The following is a 27,692-nucleotide window of genomic DNA, read 5'->3' as shown; positions in this document are numbered from 1 at the left end:
TTATTGATAACGAGATGAATTATTTTTAAAGCCACTTTTAAACTCTATGATGGTTATTCATCGCACATCAGTAGGCCTATATGAAAATTATTAAAACCCAGTTAATTTTTATCATGATATCGGTGTCAGATTTAATTTTGATGAGGACTTTTAAATATTGAAAGTTGGGGCTTTGTGCTGTGAAAGTGTTATGAATTCTACTGCAAGGAATGAGGGATTGTTGTGCTAGTGTTGAGTGATTGGTGTGAGATTCTTATGGAAGGTTAGATCGTTCTTTTGCCTAATTCCTTTCAGTAGAGTAGAGCCCAAGGTGGACATGGGTTGTCAGTTTTGTTTGTCATTGGTACTTTGATTAAGTCAAAGGATTTTAGTTACACATTTTATGTAGCTGGGTGGTAATTAGGACTGTAATTTTTTTATGTAGAAATAGATGGGTTTTGTATTTTAATTTAAGTAGCTTAGCTTATGAAGAAAGTTTATTTAACTCTGAAAATGTGAAAACATCCTCTAGCCATTTAACGTGTACAACACCCAGTCAGTAAGCTCATTGCCAAGCTTCAAACTCGAGTTTCTTAAAGAAAAAAAAAAGAGCAAAAAAATATTTTCTAGGTGTAGAATCCTCAGCGTCAGTAAGATCAATGAAAATAAATTTTCCAATTTAAGTTTTTGAAATACTGTAACCCATATTCATTCTTAGAAATGTAATAGAGTAAAAAAATCAGTTGAAGTTATAGCATAATCCTAAATATTATAGATTATCCGGGATAATTGTATTTTTAACTTATTTTTAGTCATTTATAAGAATTTATATAAAGAAACCTTAACAGGGTAAATTCTGTTCTCGATTTTAGAGTTTTGAGGTATTAGTTATATGATTTGCTAAATTATCTAAGGATAATATTTCAGTCTTCATAAAGTCACCATAAAATCATTGATCGAAGATTATAATTTGTCTTTTTATTCAGAGAAATTTGAGTTTGATGCTTCGCTCTTTATAAGTATATATTCCTCTAATAGTAATTAACTTGTATATAATTTGTATCACCAGGTCCTGTGTTTTAATATTGCAAAAAAGTTTCTATTTTTTTTTATTCTGAATCAAAAAGCATAATGAATTCATAATTAATAAATTCCATTATGGGAATTATAGATATTTAAGTATTTGATCATCTAAAGATATATTTTCCTTTGTTGGTACTTTCTTAAAATTCACATTATAAGGTATTTAGAAGCTCAGAGACATTCGTGTCCCGAACAATACTAAAATCATATCTTTTATTTAATTTCTTTTTCATCTTGTGCTGATTTTCAGTAGAGAATATCATACTCTGCGAATGTGATCTCCGTCTGTTTGATTGTCTCTTTTCTGAGGTCATTCTAGTAATTTAAAAAAAAAAAAAAAAAAAAAAAAAACATTTTAAGCTTAATTTCAAATTGGAATAATCTAAAGTCTGTTCAGTACAGAATTCCAGAAATTATCAAATTATCTTGATTCCTAAAAATGTTTTATCATTACTATTTTAACTATAACTTGTAGTGATATAATAAGTTACACAGGACCTACGTAAAATACATAATAAATAATAAAGAATTATCTTTGATTATTGGCTGAGGACACCTTAGTCAGGGAGTATATGCTCCTGGTAGTATAGTAATGGATAATGAGCAGAGGATAGTTAGAAATTAAAAGATGAGTGTAATAAAAATGTCTGCAAAATGATAGTAAATTAAGGGCTTATATGCTGAGGATAGTATACAATAGGAAGGAATTATAGGCTGAAGATAGTATAAGCTGAGGGTAGTATTTCGTGGAGTTGAATTTCTTTAATTCTATAGGTGTATAGGACATAATCTTGTTTCTAGGAGTAGTGTGTATCTGAGGCATTGGTTGTAAGCCCGAGTTTGTTATTGTGAGTTAAATTAACTTTGAATTAAAACAAACTGTAGGCAAACATTTAATCAGAATAACAAGTTTCATAACAAAAGAAAAAAAAGCAATTCCCATTATGTTATTTATAAGAGATAATATCGTTAGCTTTATGAAGTGTATCAGGTTAAACTCGCTTTCTGGCGTTGCTTTTTCAAGGGTTTGCATTCGAAAACTTTATTACACAGCTAAAGTGATTTTGGTGTCCATGTGTAAGGTGAATGCGTACTTCGGTCCGATCTGACTGTCTGCTGGGAGGAGTAGCAAGGATGGTCAGGGCAGTAGCCTTGCATGTCTTCTTCTCTTTTACCCGACTCAATCATGTACATTAAATGGGACGAGACAGGGAGGCAACTTGGCATTTGTGAATCCTGTCTGCTTTTCACAGAGCTTCAGGTGTCTGTAGTAATGGATCGTTCTGAAATTGCACAAAAGGCTTGAAAATGACTCACATCTTTTAGATTTTGCACTTGTTTTCTATTCTAGAAAAGCTAATTATTTTTTTCTTGTGTAAGTGTTCAATTTCATGTTTCAGTAAAGAATTATCGTTACTTTATAATAGCTGGAATTTGTTTTATAGTAATGTAAATAATGGTATAAATGTTTTACCATTCAACTTCAGGAGAGCTCTAAGCTATTCCTGGAGTCTTTGAATTATAATCCCGATATAATTGTTTGTAAAATTATCAATTAAAAAAAAAAAAAAAAGGAAAAGGAAAGCATTCAAGGGCCTAGTAACATTGTTTCCTCAGAAGAAAACTTTGCACTAATTATCTGTTACTAGGTGGGATAGGGGATGGCCTTGGTGGGCTTTCCTTTTCCTTTTAAATTTTATTAATAATTTTATCTTTCTATAAGAGAAAGCACTACTTACTTACACAATCATGGAATATGTAACCCCGAATGCGGAAGCTTTAGTCAACCCTACAGTTATCATAAAAGAAAACGGACACTGACTGTGATACAAAGAAAACGAAAAGTTTTCATCCCCTGCATAATATATGAAGGGTGACTCACCTAAGAGTCTTTCTTCATCAAATTGTGAGCTTAATGTATGACAACGTTTAAGTTTTCTTTGAATCTCGGCCGTTTAAAGCTTTTAGAAAATGGGGTTTCACAAGTCTGATGCTATGTCATTGATTTCGTAGTGTTTTTATTCCAATTATATAACTCAAATGATTATACTGAAACCTGTCTCATGTTGGCATTCAATCTTCTACAATAAAAGTCTTTAACGAATAAGTTTTTCTTCAATCAGATTGTCCTAATTGGTAGCTTCAAGTACAGATTTAGGTATACTTTTGTACCTTAAATATTCATTTAATAACTTCAAATATTTAATAAGAGGCTTTTGGGGAATATTAACTAATGGAAATTTGGTCATTATTTATCATGACTGACTTTGGTCGGATAAAACATACTATAACAGGCAGCTGAATGAAGAAGTGGACTTTGGTGCAAAATCAAACTAGAGACAGTTCGGCCATCTTAACTTGTACTTTATATTCATAAAACAATGGTACTGCTGCTCTCATACCCCAGTGGGGGAGTGAAGGAACTCTGTATGTGGGGGTCAATGACATTCCAAATGAACAAGTGGCTAGTTGAGAGAGAGGATTATTTCATGGGCCTTTTAGCCCTTTTTCGGTGGGGAATAACGCATTTGCTGGTACTTGAAGGGGTAGGGGGGCGTTTAAGGAGAACACTCTGTCACCTGAATTTAATTTTTTTTTTCTCAAAACTCAAAAGTTATTGCATTTTCTTTTTTATTCCGTTTTCATAATTTTCATTCCATTTTCTTTATTGTAAGTGGTAAAATAAATTAAAAAAGGTAGTACTTCATATGCATTTTATTTCTGATTTCCTAAGATGTTACAATGCTTGAGTATGGTAAATTTATAAAAGTACAGTTTATCATCTTCACAACATACTGAATATAATCTATTAAACACCCTATTTCACATGGCAAAACAATATTAGCATAAATGCAAACAAATTTATTTTATATAAAAATAGACAACTTGATAAAGGTCTATTGCATAAAAATAGTTGGTATGGACGAAAATACTTTGAAAGATACAAGTGCAAAAGTCAAATGATATGACAAAAAGGGGCGACATAACAGGGCTAATAGTATAACCACATATAAAGGATAAGTAAAGGTAGATGACCCAGTATTTTGACTTTAGTAACACCATGGGCATTACAGACTATTTTACAGTAATATCCTAATTTTATTAGTCAAGAAAACTATAGAGGGTTCATTCACGATATTGAGTACAAAGTATTTGAACAACTAATTACAATAAACTTCTTAATTCATAAGAGAAATGCGATATCAAAACTTGGGGTTTAGGAATGAGAGGTTAGTTCTTAAGAATTAGCCCCATCCCTTGCAAAAGGCAAGGATTGCTAACCACAAGGCATTTTCCTGTTATGAAAATTGGTTGCATTTAGTTATTGAAGTATCTTTTACTAAATATCATGAATGAACCCTCTCCAGTTTTCTGACAAGAATGAAACTAGGATACTACTATAACATTCCCATAATATTCCTGAAGTCAAAATACTGGGCCTTTTAGCTATACTTATCCTTTATATGTAGTTATCCTACTAGCAATGGTATGTCACCTTTTTTTACCATAATCATTCAGGACCCTTGCACTTGTCTCTCTAGTATTTTCCTCCATACCTATATTTATGAAAATTACATCAAGTAGCACTTATTATTTACAAAACATTTTAAATCATCAATCTAACCAATGTAAAGTTATGAATTATACAAAAAAAAAAATACTCTCAAAATTTTCATGATTGATATTTGTATCTAAAACAACTGTCAATGCAAAACACAGCATTTCATTATATGTTAAAAGCAACTGGTTTTAAGCCATTTCAGTTCATATCCTATTTATAAGAACTTATATCTTGGACTTTCAAATCAATTCTACCTATAAAACCACATTTGATAGGTTTCCAGATACAATCTAGGCCAAAGGAACTTCTATTCCAATTGAAATTACCAACCACAACGTTACCCTCTAAATCTGCAATATTTTTAAAGTACTAATCCTCCTTCAAAATCCTACATTGAAAGGAATCTCACCAGATTTCCCCAAACTGTTTCAAGAAAAACTCAGTTTTTATCCGAGCTTCCCTAAAGGTAATTACTCGTCCCATTGTCATAAATAATAGATCACGACCTGTCTACTTTACTTTCCCCTTAAGCAGTGGGTGCTATTCCTAAATCCCATGAAGTTTAGCTGTGTATCAAGAACCATACGTGTAAGCATTCTCTTTACACAATATTGATTTTGATCCTGTTATTGGGTGAAATTACTCCTTTAAGCATTTCAGGAATATTGAAATTTTGCATTAAATCCATTCGAAAAACATCCACTTTAAGCAAGAAATATTCCCTGAATATGGATTTAAAACTACTTCATTAATGGTTTCCTGCTCTTAAGACTACCATAAATTAAATACAGTAACCATTTCTTTCTTGAAATCTTTCAATATAAAACTTCATTCTGCAAAATGCTTCAAACTATAACTTATTACCTATATATATATTACATTCTAGAAGAGTATTAGACAGGAAATTGCATCTTTTGTAGAGATTATCCAAAGCTTAAAACCAGTTGACAAGAGATTTTATTCTTTCAATAGTAATTTTGTCATTCTAATATTTTGAAATGCATATTCTCATTCACTAGACAAGAAAAATGAATAGGATCTTTTACTGCAAACAAGCATTTGAAATGGTATACACGTAACAGAATAATTAAATATTGATATTTAGGGAAAAATATTAATTCAACAAAAGTTACTGACACATTTGATATTAAGTTTTGGGATTAAGTTCACATACACAATGGAAAAAAATAAGTTCCAACCCAATCCAATATTACTTCGAAAGAAGAATATTTCTTTTATTATTGTGGATATAACCTTGAGAGAGAGAGAGAGAGAGAGAGAGAGAGAGAGAGAGAGAGAGAGAGAGAGAGAGAGAGAGAGAGAGAGAGAGAGAGAGAGAGAACCTATTAGCCTTTTAATGCTAGGCAATATTATACAAGACCTTGATTACATTGATTCCCTTTACAAATATTCAAAATGTTTCTATTCATGACTTTCCTTTCTCACATTACACAAAATAAATGGTTTAGTTGCTAGCACAATATGTAACCCTATCTAGGTGTAAAGGGCATACTTGGTTCTCCTTTTGTTAAAGTGAAATATATGAAAAATGATTCTAGTACTGGGGCTTTAATGACATTTTCAGTTAAGCAAAATATCGGTCATTACTACAAGAGGTCATCATAAGCTATCCTTTCCACCCTCACCACAAGGAAAAAAAGGGATTGAACAGAACTGCCAAGACTTAGCTAATTAAGACAGACTTTCTGTCCAATAGCTACTACCTCAAGTATATCTGCCTATACCTTTTAAGAGAACACAAACCTACTGCAGATTAGACGTGTAAAAGACAATTCAATGACAGTTGCTAATAACTGGATGATACAGTCTCAAATGACAGAGATGAAATGGAAGACATAGACAAAGATGAAGTGTCAAGAAAATTAGTTGATGGTTATATTCACATGCAATTAATATACTTCAATATACAGATTGTAAGAATGAATTGGAATCAATTGCTAAAATTGATTACTTGTTTACAGTACACAATTCTAAAAATGATATGATGTAGATGTTAAAAGGATCAGAGGAAGTTGACATTTGATTTAAAAATTGTTAATAAAAACTTGAAACATGAGCAGCAAATTTCTAAGGAAGAAGTCCTTCCTCATTTATATTTGTTTGCTTAATTGGTTGCCAATGGTATCTTAACTTTTTTTAATTTTTACAATACAGAACACAATAATCAATTTAACATTACAGTACAGTACCAACAATAATTTTGGCTAATTATATCAGGAGGGAATAGGAATCCATTAATACTCAGTATATGCAAAAAAGCTTGCAGGCAACTAAATGAATGGTTGTGGTTGTATAATATCAAATAATAATTATGAAATTGCAATCTGAATTTTAATTAGAAAGTCAAAGCAGCTAATAAATGTAAATATGGATCCAATTCTCAAATTAAATTTTGACAGTTTAGAATTTACTGGAAAACAAATAGCATTAAATGTATTTTTTAACAGAAATATACGTAGAATTAAAAGCTAACTACAATTAGCTTTAAATGTGCTGACTTTGTAAAGATCAAGATATAATAAATCCTACTACTGTAGACTTAGTAAAATTAATAGTTTTGATTGATTAAATTCCATTTCCAAAGAAAAAGACACTGATAAAATTGAAATAATTGGGTAAAATAGTTGTGAAAACTTATATTACTTATTTATTGTAACTTCATTCGTTTTTTAGTCTTCAGCTGGTGATTGTTATTGAACCCACGTGATGTAAATAGTGTGACCATTGTAACACAAACCCTAAGATATACTCATTGTACTGTAATGATATTTTTCATAAGGGTATTTCAATACTGCAGACAAGTTTGATGATAGAGTGGCCGTTTCGGCTGAGATGATTTGGTTCTTTTGAGATTAGAAATTCATTAATTGAATATTTTTTCCTTCTTGAAATTATCTGGAGATTTTTCTGTAGTTAATTCTAGATTATTCACTGCTGATCTTCATCTTGATGTTATAAGGGATGTCTCACTTTTCTCAGTACAGTTTAATTTCCTGTTTTAGCAGCAGGCTATAAATAAGTACAGTATTTCATTTTCTTTTGATGATTTTAGTCTGAAAAATAGATAAAAGATGTTAATTGTACCGATATAATAGTATTATTGGAACATTTTACTGTGCACTTTAATATCAAGACTATATTTTGAGTGAAGTATTCTGCATGATGAACTACAAAGAATATGCAGTATTCTAATGTAATACACATAAGAGAATAAAAAACTACAAAGGTAATTAAATTTACAATAGCAAAGTAATCTGGTAAAGTGGAAACTATTACCTCCCAACAATAATCGAACGACTGGCTTCTGGTTATTTCCAAACTAACAGGAGCTTCCCTATTCCTTTAGTTTTTTAAAAAAGATACTCAATAAAAAATGATAATTCCCTGAATAAAACATTCTATCTTACACCACAGAGGATACCTAGTCAAACAATACTCAAGAAATATTTATAAAGCAAGGTATAAAAATTCTGAGCAAAAATAAGACTTAATGAAATGGTAACAGTTTTAGTAGAATATTACTTAGTGTACTCGTACAAGAGTATAGTATTGCGCAAATGAATATTTATTGTGGTGTTTTCCATCTCCACAGAAAAAGACCTGTAACTTCCTAAATTTCTCAAGCAAATGTATCATTCTTGTAATAGAAATGGCACACTAAATTTTCATTGCATATTGTATGGATCCTCCATAAACTAACTCCAACAAAACAGAAATGCCTTTTGATAATGATTGACCAACGGACCTTATCCATGCCTATCTATTAATCACAATCCTGCCTTTATCCACCTTTGCCTGTCCTATTCTACCTTTGTCCCTTGACTGACCTATCATTGTTTAATCAATTTATTAATTCTATTTTACATGAACTAACAAACTAATCATTGATTTGACTTCTATAGTGTGTTCACATCAACAAATATGTAGCAAAAGTGGGCATGACTCACAATTGAAAGCTCCTAGATACTCGTCTTCCCTTGTATGAAGTTAAGCTTCATGTTATATACTGTATCTAATAATTTAATAACACAATGGCTTTGGTTAAGTCATCTATCTTACAACCCTGAGAATGAATAAAATATTATAGAATCATGACTTAGTCTTTTACTTCATTCTTACAGAGGATTGGAAGTGCAGTACAGTATATCTTTCACAGATTTGTTTATTGACATTAGGAGGATAAGATGTTTTTTATATAAACCCATCAGTAAAATAAAGGATTTAATGAAGTATGTGATGTTGCCTGAGTATACAACTAAACTAAATAAATTACCTATAGCAGCCATTACTTTTATATAAAAATTAAACTAAAATTTTTTCAAGTTAAAATTTCAAATAAAAATGCATGACCTAACAATAAATTTATGCAAAAAAATACATACTTCTTTTCTTATTGAAATGTGTAAGGGATCATCAACAGGTTGGGACAGCTTTTTCTCCCCAAAATCTGAATTCCTCTCTAACTTGGAGATTCAGTGAGTGGAGATCTAACTCGTGAGGATCCAGTGCAAGGGGGCCTAGCACCACTACTCTCGATACAAAACTGAGCTCTAGCAATAGGTATGCAAACACCTATTTTAGGTAGCCAGGCACCTCCTATACATGCATGCCGATGTTTCTTCCCATAAAAGACAACTATCAGCACTCACAGGAGGATGGTATCACACACTCTCAAAGTCACATGAACATAACTCCCCTTTGTTGTTGTTCTCCTCCTGGAAGTAGCAGCAAAGAAGCACCAAAGTTGGGAAGAACATGAAGAATGCCTTCACAGCATCGCACAGGACACTAAAGACACACTTGCAGAGAAAATTAGGAAATCTAAAGAGACGGGAACTAGGCGATTTCCTTAGCGTCTTCCAAGGATCAGGAAGACATTGAAAAAAGTGGAAAAACAGCAACCTTTCCTAAAAATTATTAAATAAAAGAAAAAGCAATAATCTAAACTGCCAGATAAAGTCACTGGGAGTACATCTAAATTATACTGTCTGCTGGCCAAATAATTGTGAGCCCAGTGGCCTGTCTGGTGAATGGGGCTTGCCTGCCACCCAACAGTAACTACCACTGAGGCGGTGGTAGTATCAAAATTTATAACACCTGTCTCCAGTTTCACTGAAACCATACTCGTATCAAAGGCCAAGGGTTTGTATTGCTGTAGGAACAAACATTAGTTCTGCATCCACACAACTAGGCTGTGCATGAGAAACCATCATTAGGCTACATAAACACGATGGGGAGTGACAACGATGTTAGAAGCAAGATTATCACAAGAAAACAGCCTAACTGCCATTGTGGAGTGTTCATAGTTCAGGCAAAGAACAGCAACACTAGATTCTAAAGTAACAAGTTAACCAAATAACATCTTGGTACTAGTATTTTTTTTAATCACACTTTTAACCAGTTCCTATACAATTAACTAAGAAGCCAGTCTAAAATCTAGTCTTACATTGATCCTTTGATGAGAAACGTTTATTGTAGTTTGAAAACATGCAAGTTCTAATTTTATTCATTATGTGAAAACCCAACTAGAGCCATTACCTTGAATCTGAATGAATTCCAATGACTAAAAATCCTAATGCATACAGGAGCAAGCCAGTCATACTTTAATCTATTGACAGGGAAATATACTTTATTTCAATGGTAATCCAATCATTCCCTAATACCTCAAATAAAAATAAAAAAATATTCAAATTTTTTACTATACAAACCTGAGTCCTTCAATAGGAGTACGATTTCAGCTTTTTTAATCTACACTTAGTAATTGTTATTGAACCCATGTAATGTAATGGAGTGACCATTGTAACACAACCTCAAGATATATTTGTTGTACTGTAATATTTTACATGAGGGTATTTCAATACTGCAAAAAAAATTTGATGATAGAATGACCACTTCCATTGAGAAGATTTGGTTCTCCTTTTGAGAATAGAAATTCATAATTATTTTTTCTTCCTCTAGAAATTACCTGGAGATTTTCTTGTAGTAAATCCCAGATTTAGAGTGAGATGTTGGTAGTTACTGGCAGGTGGCCGGGAATTGCCAACACAGAGTAGCCACTTGAAAATTCACCCCTTGCAGGGTGGTTGAGGCTTGAAGTGAAACAAAGGATTCAGGTTTGTATAGTTAAAATATAAATTACTTTTAAAACTGTGATTTGTTCCAATACAAACGCAAACCCTCATATTTGAAATAGAAGACTCATTCTTAAAAGGGAGGAAGCCTCTCTAGTTAACTAGTTTAAAATCCCAGGATGTCAATACACTCATAGTTGATAAGAGGTGCAAGTGTTGAGTCCCCCCACCACCTAACACTTGAAAATAGATTTTCATGGGTTTGACTAGGTTTTTGTCTGCTGACAGATGGTCAAAGAAAAAGCTGCATCGTTGTAAGAATATGATGCCATAATGTATGGCCAATTAGGCGTAATCCATCCATCCTCTCCCTTATATGGAGGATGGAGGAGCTACTTCTATATAGAACCGCTGCTCAGAATTGATCATCAACCGCAGAAAATAACGGAATAAATGCTGCATCCCAAGAGAGATGAAGGAAGAGAGGAAAGGGGCCAGGCACTCTACCTTTAATCCCATACTATCGTCATGATCAGATCTTATGCACAAGTATTTGGAAGTTCTTCATTCGTTGAAAAAAGCCAACTAATGACTATGTCATACAAAAAACAAAACTACCTAATGCGAATGATAGCAATGCATGTGCAGTAACCCACAATCAGATTCTGGTTTGAAAATAAAATGCTGTTTACATTTTAATCAAGTAAAGTAATACGCATATTATTATGCCCAAGCCCCATAGGTCATACAGAGAAAAACGTAAATACATGATACTTTAATTTCTAGCCAGTTACATGAACCATATAATTTTCCTATACACTATCTTGTATTTCATATAATTCTGACCATGATTATTGGAGCAAAGTACTCATTTTGTGAGATTTTGGATCACTATATAAAGGCAATTATGGGGGACCATAGTGGCAGTATATGGAAGTGGTGTGCACGCAATCCCAGTGGGTCACTATTTGCTTACTTTCAAATGAGCAACAGTAGCTATACTGTATACTGAACGGAGTGCATTTTCAACATAATTACCAAAATATGACAAATTCGTAGATAATTTGTATTTTTCCTAACTATACAAACCTTAGCTATTTATTAGGGGTCATACTTTCGGCGGAGCTGAAATGACGAGCCATTAAAATTTAGCGAGGGTTAACTACCCACACCAGTAGTTAGCTGGGCTGGGGGGGGGGGGGTTAGCTTGCTCCCACTCCCGTTCACACCTGTGATTTAGTCACTTTGCTTGGAGGTAGGACTTAAGGGGGATATGGATGGCGGGCAAGTTTGTATAAATAGCTAAGGTTTGTATAATTAGGAAAAATACAAATTATCTACGAATTTGTCATTTGTTCCGTACCTGGAATACAAACCATGCTATTTATTAGGGGTGACTCACCCAGTAGGAAGGGTGGACGTCACTGACAATCTGACTTTTGGCTTTGCCCAGGGGCTCCTTACCTGAGTATGTTAATACTCAAAAAATAAGGAGTCCCTGCCCTCACTAAACCTTGCTACGCAAAGTCCGCGGCCTACGCAAGCTGTGTGTTGAGACATACAGAAGTCAGACTGTCTAGGTAGTGTTATCCAGAGTCTATGTAGGAAAAACCTGATGTAACCAAGACTTCCCAATTCCACCCCGCCAGGGTATAGGGACGCAACAGTATTAGCTTAATACTGTACTAGGTACACAAGGGAGCATGGTTTACCTGCAGTGGTTGGAGGTCAGCTTATACAGAGAACGAAGGATGCTGCTTTCCCCACGAGAGGGTAGGATGAAGAAAAGAATAAGAGCCAGTCAAATCTTTTCATTCACGTAGACTAAAACCGGGTAACAGTGCCCTCAACCTTCTGCTACTTGTCCAATAAGGAGCTTGAGGTATACAACCAGCTGTTGTGCAGCTACCACCGGACCGATAGAGATCGTATCGAGTTCCTGTGGGTCACGTCTTGCAGGAGAAAGGTTTTGAAAGTCCCCTGGAGCATTCACATCCTTTCTTGTAAAACCTGCGTCACAGAGTAATCTGCTAAGAAGGACACTGTGAGTCGTCATGTCGAGATGATGTTTCGGTGATCCTCCTCTAGTCTCTCCCAGTGCTGATGACAAGAGAAGGGACCCGGGCGGGCTGTTGCCGTTTTCTTTAGGTAAAGTCTCATACCTTACCCTGGGTACAGTAACAGATGATCTGGATCGTCTGTTACAGAGTTGAGACTTGTGTAGGATCCGTCACCTCCGGTGACTGTGTCTGGCGACATACTCAGGGACGAAACAGAACTTTGTCTTTCACCCTTCTCAATAATGGGCGATGTTGAAAGAGAGACCATGAAGTTCCTTGACTCGTATGGTTGCTGTCCAAGTGTGTAGGAACATTGTGTTCCTAAATCAGGAGAAAATTTGTTGCCTGGTGAAGTGGAACAAAAGGAGGTCCCTTTAGGAATCGGAGATTTGAACCATGTTCCGAGAGGAAGGTCTCAAATCCGACTGGGGAAAGTTGTAAGTCTGTATGAGTTAGGAAAAGTCTATCAATGAGAGGGTGTCCCTTTCTTTCAGTTTAAAGGTGAAGGATCAAGGTTGAGTCATCCTCTTTACCTGTCGGAAATGAATAGGGGGTCTTTTCCTCTTGTATATACTCGAGGATTCCGCTATAGCTGGAATCGAGGTATCGAGTGGAGACACACACTCCCTTGACACCAACCACACAAGACGTTATAATTCCTGGTAGACTGATGCTGAGGAATTGCTCAGATACCTAGACAACCTTTTCACAAAAAGGTATTGGGTAGTCTCCAGGCGTACAATCATAGCAAAGCTATAGCTTGTAGTAGGTGTCGAAGTGGGTTGTCTGATGTGGAGAGGTGTCGAAGTGGGTTGTCTGATGTGGAGAGGGTTCTCTTGGAGACTATCAGGAGCTGCAAAAGGTTTGGAAACCATTCTGCATAATGCCATAGCGGAGCTAGGAGTCTCCTTGAGAGGTTGACCGATGTTCTAGCCTTCTTGGGTGCCCTTATCCAGATAAAAAAGGGACGAGACGTACACGTCACTGTTGTACTCACCGTTGTTGCCAGAAAGCCTTGGGGTCTAGGGCTGGTGAGCAACGGCAGCCTGAGATTCAGGAGCATTGCGAACAGACCCCTAGTTGGAGAACCTTGTAAAGTTGGGACTTTGTCGGCTACATGGCGATCCAAAGTCCATTCGGTATACCTTATCTGAGATGCTGTGCACAGATTGTCGGCGAGCACGTTCTTCCAGTCTGGAATGAAGCGGGCTGATAGTGGTACCGAACAGACTTTGGCCCATCTTAGTGTTTATACTGTTAGATGAGAAGAGGCTACGAGCAAGTTCCTTCTTGCCTGTCGATGTGAGTCTCTATGTGGTGTGTGGTGCGTCGTCCATCACATCACTGAGTGGTCCGTTAGGAACTGATGAGGCCGCTGAAGGACCGGAAAGTTGACCTTCATCTTTCAAGAGATTCAAGTGAAGGTACTTCCGGGCTTTGTCCAGAGGGCTGAGGTCGTGTGATGCAGCACTATGGTCCCTCCTCTCTTCTTTTTTCGACTCAAGTCTCTTGGAATTTGAGTCGTTCTCGTTTCGAGGTTTTGTGGAGATTGGTGTCGGGAATCATTCCCAGATACACCAGTCTCCTGGGAGGGAATTAGGGAAGACTTCTGTAGGTCTACCCTGATCACTGGATCTTGGTAAAAAGACTTCAGAAGTTACGGTGTTAATGCAAGGTTGCCACCGAGTCTGCTAAGGTCAGTCAGTCGTCCCGAGACAGAGGAGACAGAAGCCGATCCTGTGAGACCAGGATGGGTGTAGTGGAAAGACTGAAGCACAGTGCCTTGAACTGGTGTTTCTTGTTTGTCTAGACTGAATCTTCCAACCTTCCTAGATGCATGGTTCAGACTTGGGAGTAAGTGTCCTTTAGGTCCAGTGTGCAAATGAAGACCTGAGGTCTTAGCCCTTGTTCGAACTACATGGTGTGGACATCGACCCAAAGGGACAGCTCCTTGCGGATCCTTTTGCATGGAAGATTATCGACGCTGGAGTCTTGACTCGTGTCGTAAAGGATCAGGCGCGATAACCAGTGTAAGAATTCTTCTCGAGAGAATTCCTTTACCTAACAGAAGGAAGGCAAAGCTTAGCCTTACCCTGCGCCCTGATGGGATTGATGCTATTCCTTAGAATAGAATCAATCTGGCGAATGTTAATCAATGGTTAACCGTTGGGTATCGTGGTTACTGTGTAGTTGAAAGTGCTCGCATGTAGTTCCCTGTCGACAAGTCGTTGATGAGGGTTGTCAAACGTTTGCCGATCACTTTAGTGTGATGGAAAACAACCAGTAGTGAGAAGTATGTTGTATACCTCCTGATCTAGGAATTACAGGAAACGGTTGACTAGTAAGTTTGAGTCAAAAACTGCTGGCAAATTGCTGATGACAGATGAATTGGTGGTCTGCGAGCCGATGGCGAGTTAGAGATCAGCAAGCTGATTATGGTCCCTCCTGGTTGGTCAGAGATGAGCAAGCTGAAGGATGGGCTGGTCAGAGATCAGCGAGCTGAGTTCAATGATCAAAGAAAAATGAGCTGCCCATCGGTGATCTAGTGATCAGCAAGCTGATGACTGGTTATTGACTAGCAATCGATGATTGGGAACGCTGGCAATTGGAAATCGTTAGTCAATGGAAGAACTAGAGGTCAAAGATCAGCATTGAGCTAGCAATTGGCGATCTGGTGATCGGCGACCTAGCGATCAGTAAAATGTGAACTAGCCATCAGCAAATAGTGATCTAGAGATCAGACTGTTGATGCTTTCCCGTTTGCTGACGGTGGTCTGTCAAGGGAAAAAAAAAAGAAACTTCAGAAGAGACAGGGACCAAGGATTCCCCGTTTCGATTCCCCTTGTAGGATGGAATCTTCAGGATCTTGAATCCTCCTGTGAAGCCTTATTCCATTTTCCCAGTGGCAATGTTTGTGTGTCTGCTGGGAGGAATGGGGCAATGGTGACCTGACCAAGGATTCCCCGTTTCAATTCCCCTTGTAGGATGGAATCTTCAAGATCTTATATCCTCCTATGAAACCTTATTCCACTTTCCCAGTGGCTATGTTGTGTGTCTGCGAGGAGGAATGGGGTAATGGTGACCTGTCCAAAAAGTTTTATTCCTTTTTACTGCCTATTGCGATGGCACACAGGATGATGCTGGGGCTCAATTTCTGCCTGAGAGTAGGCAAGTGCTGGCTCCTAGACAAGAGCTGGTGCATTGGATCTGCGAGCACTGACTCTTTGGCAAGAGCTGGCACATTGGATCTGAGACCGTAACTGCGCAGGAAAGTGCGGAAGAGCGCTGGGGCGCAGGAAGGCACTGTGTAGTTTTGTGCATTCTCCCTAAAATGCGCCGAAGCGTGACTGGTTGTGCAAGGGCGGGTGCATTGGCGTGAGTAGTATGTGGAAACTGCTGGTGAGCGCGTGCGGAAGACCATCAGCGCCCGGGCACAGAAGACCGTAGGTGCGCGCAAAAGGATGCGTGCGCGCAAGATCATTTGAGCGTGAAAGTATTACCGGGCGTGCGCGCGGAAGGCCAACGGGTGCTCGTGCGGGAGACCTTTGATGCCCGCGCGTGGAATACTCTTGGCGCAGGCACGCGCGGAAGGCCATCGGCGTGCGCGGTAGACTGTTGGCGCGAGAGAGCATAATAGCATCGCGCTCGCGTGCGTGGGAGACCATCGGCGGCCGCGCGCGCACAAGAGCATCTCGCTCGCGCACGCAAGACAGTTGGCGCGGAAGAACGCGGAAGACTATTGGCGCGCACAGGAGACCATCGGCGCATGCGCGCGGAACTGTCGGAGGGCGCCCGCTCACGGAAGACTGTCATGGGGGCGCGCGCGCACGGAAGACTGTCATGGGGGCGCGCGCGCACGGATGATTGTCGGAGGCCACGCGCGCAACTGTCGGAGGGCGCCCGCTCACGGAAGACTGTCGGAGGGGGCCCGCTCACAGAAGACTGTCGGAGGGGGCGTGCTCACAGAAGACTGTCGGAGGGGGCGTGCGCACAGAAGACTGTCGGAGGGCGCACGCGCACAGAAGACTGTAGGAGGGCGCGCGCGCACGGATGACTGTCGCAGGGCGCGCGCGCACGGATGACTGTCGCAGGGCGCGCAGGCACGGAAGACTGTCGGAGGGCGCTCAGGCACGGAAGACTGTCGGAGGGCGCGCACGGGAGATTGTTGGGGCGCGCTCGCGAAGATAGCGCTAGTAGGTTGGCAGGTCAGCTAGCAGGACGACCAGTAGCAGGACGATCAGGAACTGGGATGTGCCCTTTGAATGGGCGAGCATCCACCTATGGAGACTGTAAAAAGGTCCGCGTTAAAGTCCAGGACCAAAGTCCAAAGGACTACGTTGCAGCGCAAAGGTAGCGCTGGTAGATCAGTAGGTCAGCTGGTAGGACGATCAGGAACGGGGATGTGCCCTTTAGAAGGGCGAGCATCCACCGATGGGGACCGTAAAAAGGTCCGTGTTAGAGTCCAGGACCGAAGTCCAAAGGACTAAGATGCAGCACAAGGTTGCGCTGGTAGATCGGTAGGTCCTGGTAGGTCTCCTGCGCTGGTAAGTCTGCTTGATCCTCCTAAGAGGTGTCTCTATGAGTGGCCTCTCTCGCGAACGAGAGGTGAACACTTCGTAGAAGAGACTAGAAGACGACCATGACGACGCCCCTTGAGGGCCGGTGGATCAGCAAGCTGACCTTTAACAGTAGCGATCCTCCGAAGAGGAATCTCTATGAGTGGCCCCTCTCGCAAACGAGAGAGGTGAACACTTCATAGAAGAGACTAGAAGATGCCCATTGAGGGCCGTTGGATTAGCAAGCTGACCTTTAACTAAGCACTTCGTAGAAGAGACGTTCTCCGCCCCTGAAGGAAGAGAAACTCAGCAGGGGGGGGGGGGGGGGAAAGTCTGGGCGAAGGCAGCAGCAGCAGTCGGAGACGATGAATTTATTAAGATGTGGGAAGTTCTTCCTCTGAAGGGAGAAACAACCTCACACCTGGGGAGGAAACTTCCCTCAGAAGGGAAGTTGTCCAACCCCTGGAGGCAAACCTACTTTAGCATTCTAAGATTATCTGAAGTGCTGGTCATGTTGTCACAGGAGTACTTCTAAGAGAAGGGATGACGCCCATGAAGACGTCCTCTGAGGAACGGCAGTGACAGCAGATTCCCCACGCATGAACAGAACAGCTCTGCTTCATCGGCACTCTTAGTCGAACGAAGAAAAACTACATAGTTGACTGGGAAAAAATAAAAATTATTTAACAGAAATTCCCTAGGGAGGAACTCCGAAGAGGAACTCCGAGGGAACAACCTAAAATAAGTATTGCGCTGACAAAATAATTACTTAACAAATTCCCCAGGGAGGAACTCCGAAAAGGAACCCCGAGGGAACAACAAAATTAAGTATTGCGCCCTTCCTTCCTCAGTCAACATCCACGGGAGAAGGGGGGAGCGGAGTAACTGAAATAAAAACAGAATTACAATTATTTAAATCAGCTAAGAATATTCACTAATAGTGAGAACCACTGACCCTCCGAAGGGAAGTGTTCCCCACGGAGAAAGCTGAAAAGTTGAAATACAATTATATTTTCACTAAAAATAATTGCGACAAACAATCGGAAGAGCAACCTAACCCACACACGGGAAAGGAGCTTCCCTAATAGTACACTGTTGTTGTAAAGGTGAACGACCTCGAGAAGAGAAAGACCGTAGTCAAACATTGAAAGGCCACCTTCCCTTCGCTCAGGAATCCATATTTCCAGTAGGAAAAAGGAAAAGGTGAAGACAATAGTTGAATGAAGAGGGTCCAGGCGATTACGATTCCCCTGCAGCAGCAGAGTTAACGGTTATATGCCGACAGGAAGACATGTGGACCAGAGAGGAGAGGTCGTTCCCCACAAAGTGGAACTGTGCTGGCCTTGCTAATGTACGCAAGTGTCGTCGTATATGTATCACACACACAGCCCAAACACTGAAAAGGAAACTCATCACATTTCTATACACATATATACATAAACATTAAGAATGTTTTCATATATATACAAGTATAAGAAAAGTAAGTTAAAAGACAAAAATTAATGGCAGTCCAGAATAGGCGAGGAGGGAGAGGGAAAACAACTGCTCTCGATCCGAGCCAAAGTAAAGTGACTGAATCACAGGTGTGTGAACGTGAGTGGTAGCAAGCTACCCCCGCTAACTAGCGACGTGGGTAGTTAACCCTTGCTAAACTTTAATGGCTCATCATTTCAGCTCCGCCGAAAGTATAACCCCTAATAAATAGCGTGGTTTGTATTCCAGTTACGGAACAAAGATGATTTTACAATAATTTCAAAATAGATTGCACTTCTCTCTTGGAGATGTATTTATGTGATGGTAGTCATGCTGGACCCAATAACCCTAAATTCTTTACATATTTACAAAAATGCTTACCAAAGTTAGGGAGGTTGAAGGTTTTAAGTCCTGCATCGATGGTGGGAGCACTGTGACTGACCCTGGCATAGATGGGTGGGGCCACAACTTGGCGGCCTGAAGCAGGAAATAGTACAACCACTCGGACCTCTTGCGCTGGTGAAATAAACACATTTTAGTTTACTTATCGAAAAAAAACGAAACTAAGTTAAAATACATAAAATAATAACTTTTACCTGGTGAATAAAGACAGATAAATATTGAACAAAATGACAAATTTGGAAGTAATTTGTATTTTTCCAAATTATACAAACCTTAAACTCTTACTCTGGATATATTTCTTCAGTGAAGCTGAAACTAGTCATAAATCATTTTTGTGATATAACAACCCACTACTACTAATTAGAAGGGGGTAGACTAGCCACCCAGCTCTCACAAACACCAGTGATGGCAGGCCAGTATGAGTAATGGTTCAAGCTTTGTAGTTAGGAAAAATACAAATTACTTCGAAATTTGGTTTAATGCCTAATAGGCTACAAACAATTTCACTATGCTATGAAGACTCTCCCTTAGGCAAGAGGAAGTCCTAACTAATTGGCTGGTAACTTGACCCGGAGTGTGACTGTGCTTTGCGCAAGCTTAATAGAGGCACCCCAACACCTCGCTAACTCTTGCATATGTGCGAGAGCTGATGGCCTGGACAATCAGTATCTGCATGAGAACTATGCACTGTGACTTGATCAGGTAAGGATTCTTGGAGTGGAAAACACTGCTCACTTAACCCAGCCATTGCTTGAATGCTCCTCACTGGGAGGACGGGGACGTAACAACTACATCCCATATTTTAGGATAAACAAATGATATAGTATTTACTGGCTGACAGGAAGCCAGCATGCAGAGTACCACAGGTGGGTTAAGTCTTGCAGGTAGTGGGCTGTGAAGGTCGTCTGATGTTCCCAACACCTGCTTGAAATACCTGCGCCACAAGAATACAGTACACTAGTTTTTTTAAATGCTAATGACATACTTATGGCCCCGCCATCATGAACCCTGGGTCTATGATCTTGGGGAGAAGAGTCCGGATTGAAGGCCCAATCTACGACCTGTTGAATCCAAGAAGAGAACGAATTCTTGTTGACCCTCCTCTTGATGCTGTCGGTGCTCACAAAAACCTTGTTTACATGTGGGCGAGCTCCTGCAGATCGTTTAAGATAATGCTTCAACGCTCTTATGGTACATAGTAACAATTGATCTGGGTCACACGATATAGTACAGAGAGATTTAAGCTAGAAGGACCTTAACCCTCGGGTCCATTCCCCACCATGAAAGTACAACTGCCTAAAGTCCTGCCTAACCTCTCCACCTACTACAAAAAGTGACACCTCAATGCCAACCCAAGCACACACCTGAACAATCACCAGTCAAAAGAAGTTAAAGATCTAATGGGGTGAAAGAACTGGAAAATCACCCCTATCCAATTTACTAAGGTGTGACCCTTTACAAAACGTTTTCCTTCAAAGAACAGACAAATAAAAGCAAACAAAGTAGCAACTAGGAACAACCTTCTCCCCAAACTCACCAGCACCAGCTGGGGAACAGATCCTGCAACTCAGACAAATAGCCCTAGCAATTTGTTACTCTACTGCTGAGTACTGTGCAACAGTGTGGGCAAGATCATGTCATTCACATAAGGTGGACTCAGAGCTAAATAAGTACCGTCGGATTATCACTGGTACCCTAACTACCATTTTTATATAACAGCTAGTATCCCACCACCCCTTATCTGACAAGAAACACTAGCAAAACCTGTAAAGAATAAAATTAACCTGTTAAGCGTTACACACAAAATACGTTATCCACAATCTACTCGGTACCGCCTTCAATGGAATATTACGTTCATGACTTTAAATGGGCGTTTCAAGTCGTCAGTCCCATAATATTACATTTACTCTTACAGTAAGTGTAGGAACGCCAAATGGCAACACACTCAGCATACGTAAGGTGTAAATGTTAACTTATATGATGTTTGGCAATTTTTCTGAATATCGCTTGACATTAGAAAACTGGTTTCCTTTCAGTGCCCTTTGGGCATTTATGCAGAGGGTAATTTGTTTTGCTTATTTCTCTAGATGAAATAAATGAAATAATTGATGAAGAGTCTGTTAATAACAAAAGAATACAGTAATGCATAATATATTTTTCATTCAGTATTATGTACCCTTTTTAAATGAAATATTAGTAGTGTTAATTGTGTTTTATTCAATTAATTAATATTCCTATATTTAACTATAAATACAAATAAGCACAAAAATTTACATTATCTTTGAAAAACTATAATTTGTGAAATGACTGCTATCTGGGGGAAACAAAGAAAAAAAAAGAAAAAAAAGAAAAAGAAAAAAAAGCATGATGGTATATTAGCAGGGAGGAAGTAGGGGTGGGGGAAGCTTAACAGGTCAATGACCGTCAGCATCACTCCACAATCACCAGGCAACAAGGCGAAGACTGAAATCACGCAAAAGCTTTGTAACGGTAGATGAACTAGCACTAATTTAGGCAGCTGTTCAGAGGCTAGAGAAGGTGGGAAAGTAACGGATGGCCATCCAATGAGGTGCTGTCCAACCCAAAACGAAGGCCTGCCCAGCGAAACAGCCCTAATCAGGAAGGAATGGGTAACTAATTAGAGCAAGGGTAAGAATAGGCAAAACTGTTAACACAAATGGGTATTTGCTACCAACCCTGTAGTTCCATGTGGGGCAACACTACAAACAATGGAACACATCTTACAAGGGTACCCACTGGGCCCTCACTGTTAAGATCACAACCTCAGAGAGGCAAACTACAATGCTCTTGTGAGGGTTAAGCATTGGAGCAATAAGATGTGAAGAATTGGATAACGAAGAAGAAGAAGGATAAAAAAAAAAAAAAAAAAAGCTCAAAGATACATCTTAAATACACAAAGCTCCCCAAACTGATTCAAACCAACGCATGCACAATAACTCGCAATACAGCACAAGTCTCCCAAATGCAAAGGATGGACAGAGTGAGAAACAGACTTTACATTTTCATTGACCGATACAGAAGTTATTACGCCCCAGCCCCCTTTAACCATACTGAAAAAAATGACAAACTAGCCACCACGCGTCCATTTTTCATAAAGAATTTCAGTTTTGCTAGTATTCAAAGTTTCACATATCAATTGAGTAAAATGTCAACATAGCCAGCACTCGTCTTATTTCTTAAGAGTTCCAGTTTTGCTAGAAATTGAAATATCTATCACATACTGTAACAAGCTCTTTACAAATTTGTGTTGCTTTATATGCAAGTTATTATTCTCTTGCCTCTTAGTTAAGAGCAAAATATGCCAAAACAGTCAGATATCTACTACAGTACTAATTATAAGCAAGTTCAGCTTCGACAAGATATCTAACTATTATAGTTAGGAAATTTTTTAAATTTTTAATTGTGCCTAGGTAAAGTTTTGATGCACCAAGCTGTATAATTCTTTATATTACAAAACTTAGCATTATACAGTAAAAGTTTGTAAACCGTTTTAAAGAGGAATGTGTTGTGCAGTAGGTTAAGTTAGGATATACCTCCACAATTAGATTATATCTCAGGCAAAGCCTTTCAAGATGGGATATATCTTCATAATTTGTTACTTTCTACAACACTGTAAGTCACATTAGGAGGGGCAGCGGTGTCTCAAGTCTGGCAAGGTAAGGATTCTGCATCCTAGGTTAGGTTAAGGTTAGTACACATTCCTGTAATTTAAATAAGTGGGAAAGTATAATAGGATGCATCAAACAGTAAGGTTTCAAAAGGGTTGCTTTAAATTTGGTTTGGAACGTGATTTTGGTTGTAATATATACATGTTGTTGGCTAGCTTATGGTAAGCCATGTCAGGATGCACGGTAGTATTATAGAAATACAGGGAAAAAGCTTAACTAATAAAGGAATGGTGGTTTAATATAAAAAATCTCCAGATTTCTTAGAAAACTAAATTTATTTCCGTCGTATATAAACAGTTGACATGATATACCCTAATAACTACTATAGTAATGGGGCCACCCCGTGGGAACCGGTGGTAATGGGGGCCACCCCGTGGGAACCGGTGGTAATGGGGGCCACCAAGTGGGAACCGGGGATTTTGCATGGAGTAAATTTACTGGTAAATAAAAAAATAATGGTAAAACTAACCTTTTCTTTGCTATACAGTACAATATTCTTTGGGATGCATAATAAATCAGCAAAAACTTAAACAAAATATTGGCATTTCTAATCCTCTGGCATATTCACTTCATTCTTATATAATCTAAGTCTGACACGGTCTTTGACCTGGGTAGGTTTGTGCAGGTTTATGCCCTGGGAGGGGGGGGGATGTCAGGGAGGGTTAACCCCAGCTAGGTCTGTGACCTGAGAACTACTAGGTTAGGATAGGTTCTGTGACCTTTAACGAATCTCGTGTGTTGAATAATCACGTTCTCAACTGTTTTCACCCACCTAAAGTCCCCGATTACCACTTGTGTCCGTCGGAAAGAAGGGGCGAGGATAACGGGAGAAAGATTAATTTGCAGTGGATATAAAGGTTGAATTTGATGAAAGCACAATATGTATTGTAGGAATTTAATTTTCTACTGGAAATTTATCTCTGTGTTCTATAGTTTTTCTCATGAATTTGGTGCCCACGACTACTCCAGGGGTCTTTATTAAGTACTATAATTACAAATGCTCTATATCACGTTTCTCAGATGATTTTTTACTGGCAAATAAACAATTTCACAGACCCTGTTATGGCAATGGGAAGGCCTACATGGATGACCTGCACACTCAAATCATGTGGGTAATTGTTTTAGAGAACTTTATTTTCACATAAAGCAATATACTGAAGTTTTTTAAACACAATCAATGACAAATGACGGAAATTACACAATTTCAAAATAAATCAAACCGGTGGAAAAAACCTTCTTCTAATTGTAGTCATGGTAGAATTAAAGCCGAATAGAAAACAAGGGCTTTGTAAAACATTACCCGCTTATGCATGAATAATTGGATGTTTTTAATGGGTTATAAAGGCCAGCTGATTAGTCATACATAAAACAAAACCTTTCAAACGGAAATGCAAGCAACACATGCACAGTAACCCACAATCATTCTCTTAAAAGAAAACCACAAACTTAAGAAACGATGCTCCTTTTTAAATAAATCGATACAAGTAATTATGCTCCAGGCCCCATTAGCCATAGAGAAAAAGGGGCAAACCTAGCTAACACATGTCCATTTCTTATAACGCATTGCATTTTCGCTGGAAATTGAGGGAGCGTATGATAGCAGCCATCTGTATGTATTATGTCCAACTTAAAATACAGCAGTGTAAGGAAACTCGCAGGGAGGCATTAGCAAGTTAGGTAAGGGCACGGCTTGTAGGTTAGGTTAGGGGGGAAAACTTAGGCTAGTTGATGTCCATTTTTAATGAACACATGAGGAATTGGCCGCTGATAGACTCAGGCTCCAAAGTGAGTGTACCATATTAACAGACGAAAGAATAAGATGTCAATCAGTAATAATTGTGGCCTGTCGACTCTTCCGAGTATAGGTACCTTACAATTGCATCCTAGCAGACAATTTCATTTAATAATTTGAAAAAAAAAAAAATCACAAGGAAAAACATTATAGAAACCTCTAAACCAGAGGCCCCTAGATTGTTTCATAGTTCTATAGCCTATTAAAACTAATCTACATTCACATAGGACTTGGAATAACACAATGCGTAGGATTTGTGCCTGTAAAGTTACGCCATTTTTAAAATGCTACCCTATGAATGACGACTCCAAATGGAGTAGGCCAGACATCATTGCAGAATATATATCTACATTTTCAATTTGAAAATAACACTAAAGACACTTCAATATACCTCACCTGGTACCTTAATTAACGGTACCAACCTTTTGGTAAATGTGGGACGTTAAATTACAGAAAATGTTAGACACAACATCTATTTCTTCTTTTGGCTTTCCTCCAACACACACGGTCACCGTGTGCCAATGACACTGTACAGTGTTGCCATTAACAGTTTTCATTCCCGCTAGCCAGAACCCTAAAAACCGCTAGATTTGGGCTTGGACCCGCTAGATTTACAGGATATTCTACAGAGCTTAAAAAAAATCAACACTAAGCTGTGTGTGTGTGTAAAATTGTATAAGTATATAGTTCATACATCTGTATCTACACCTATATCTGTAAAAGCACACATATATAATGCACATGAATATTGCCCTTTGATTTTGAAAAAGATAAGAATAAATTTTATATGGAACCGGATACTTCATGTACAGACATAAATTCAATGTTTACCTTTGTTATTAAATATGGCTCCTCCTGCCACTCACCCTCTTCGTGAACTACCTTAGCTGCTTGCGATGTTCCCTCAGTGTATGTCTGTTTCGTCCCTATCATAATCTAAACATCTGTTGGTACTTCATAAATAAAACAGGTTTTTGCATGCCTTTTTAGCCCCGAACGGATTCCAAGAATAGCATTCATTATTTTCGTCTGTATTCTATTTCTTATCTTATTTTTCACAATATTCATCTAGCTAAAAATTCTTTAAACCTCTGTATTTGACTGAGGATACAAAACTTTCTTTAAGATAGTACTACATTTCGATCTCTTAATCGATGTAATTGATGGCATTTTTCTATCAGTGAAGCATGCCATGAGTAAATCGTTCAAGTAGACATAGAAGTCTGCTCTGCTATAAACAATGCCATACGTCCTTCTGCAATCTGAACTTCACTTGATTTTCTTGAAGGCTGAAATGGTATTGTAAATTGTCTTGCACTGGATGGAGCGGCATTTGTCCCGTGTGTGTGTGTGTGTGTGTTGTGTGTGTGTGTGTGTGTTTGTGTTTTTTTTTTGTGAGCTTTCAAGTCACATGACTTGAGACACAAGAACGCACTGACAAAATTTACAATGGGGCACACTTTCACCAATTCCCCCTTTTTTTTTTTTTTCAATTAACCAATGTTTTAAATGTTCATCTTGAATCCACTCCCTTCGGAATTTCTGTGTATATTGAGTCTTAGGCATTTTTAATTTCGATCCAATATACCTGTATCCTATAGTAGCTGCGATAGTCAACCTTAACCTACAAAGACTGGTTTGCGTGTGTTCGATTACACTAAAAATCGGTCAGATAAAATAAACTTCAGAAGGAATCATGAGTGATACCTACATGGTATGTTAGTAGGTAACTTTGTAGCAACTGGTACTTGGAAATACAAGCATCAAGTTTCGAAAATTATACTGAAATTTTATTTTTCTGAATTGGATTGGAATAACAATTAATGAGAACATGTTTTGGGAAAAAATCCAGAACACCGCTAAAATTTTTCATACAAAGCTAAAATTTCCCGGTAGGCGCTAAACTCATTTTCTTCTCGCTAGATTGAAGCAAAAAGATCCAGATCTAGCGGGAAAACGCTAAAATGGCAACACTGATATTGACACACCCAATTGCGGAGGAATACATTTGACAAGAATACTGGAACGTGGATATTTTGCCTTTACTGTCTTTGTTTTCTTATAGAATCATTATTTAAACAAGTCTTTCCTTTTAATACTAAGATATAAAGATAGAACAAAGCATACTATGTCAAATGCATAATTAAATCTACTGGTTTTACGAAAAAAGGAGGAAATACCAGGAACTATTTTTTGTCCTTTTCAAAGACTTCTCGAAATTTTATGCAAGAAAACAAATGCATTGACAACCCCATAAAAATGCACACTAATTATGTTCAATATAATATATATATATATATATATATATATTATATATATATATATATATATATATATATATATATATATATATATATATATATTGATAGTATTGCATTGATAGAAATTCAGTGACAATCAGTAGGTGTGGGTTCGTTAATGCAACTCAGTTTATCTAATGAATTAACAAAGAACCACAGCAATTATCCAAGTGCAAAGCTACTCTTTCAGATAACTTGCAAAAAATAACAAATAATTTATGAAATATGAATCACATTACCTTAAAGATATATCATCGAAACTTACACCACCATAAATATCAAATAATAAGTTTCATAAATGAAGGGATATCACAATAGTAACCCTCTCTGGAATACCATGTCTTTGGTCCACTTTATCTTCGTAGATGAAACAGCTTTCGATACGACGGCCATTATGTCCACCCTTAATAGCCAGCCATCAGTTGATTTGATATATAGGATCTGAGTTGAGCGGGAGAAGGGTTCCTCAAAGGCCTAATTTTCTAAGGAAGCCATTGACGAAGATTATCTGCCTTGCTGTACTGCGATTGTACGATTTGATCTGATTTGGAAAAAAATGAGGACATATCTTCGATGTGTGTTTTTCATATTTCCTAATTATTTTGATTAATATTGCTATTCAGGAAAAATGTAATTTCTCTAAGAAATTCATCTGATCTCATAAAATGTTTTGTCATGATTTTCATCGTCCCCCTAAAAATTAT

The 27,692-nt window shown here is 38.2% G+C and overlaps 1 long non-coding RNA gene across 2 annotated transcripts; it reads right to left on the bottom strand.

The window, feature by feature from the left end:
- Positions 1-7,111: 7,111 nt before the first annotated feature.
- On the bottom strand, positions 7,112-25,200 carry LOC137654920 (uncharacterized). 2 transcript variants are annotated; one of them, XR_011046750.1, is made up of 3 exons: positions 25,111-25,200; positions 19,187-19,321; positions 7,112-7,698 (listed from the first exon to the last, which is right to left on the bottom strand). It is a non-coding gene; the product is annotated as an uncharacterized lncRNA (long non-coding RNA). The 2 variants fall into 2 exon arrangements; XR_011046751.1 differs by having other exon boundaries at positions 25,080-25,188.
- Positions 25,201-27,692: the final 2,492 nt, after the last annotated feature.

This window comes from Palaemon carinicauda, chromosome 16 (genome assembly GCF_036898095.1).
Source record: "Palaemon carinicauda isolate YSFRI2023 chromosome 16, ASM3689809v2, whole genome shotgun sequence".
NCBI lineage: Eukaryota > Metazoa > Arthropoda > Malacostraca > Decapoda > Palaemonidae > Palaemon > Palaemon carinicauda.
Note: the sequence above shows the minus strand (reverse complement) of the source record. Positions and strands in the feature narration are given on the sequence as shown.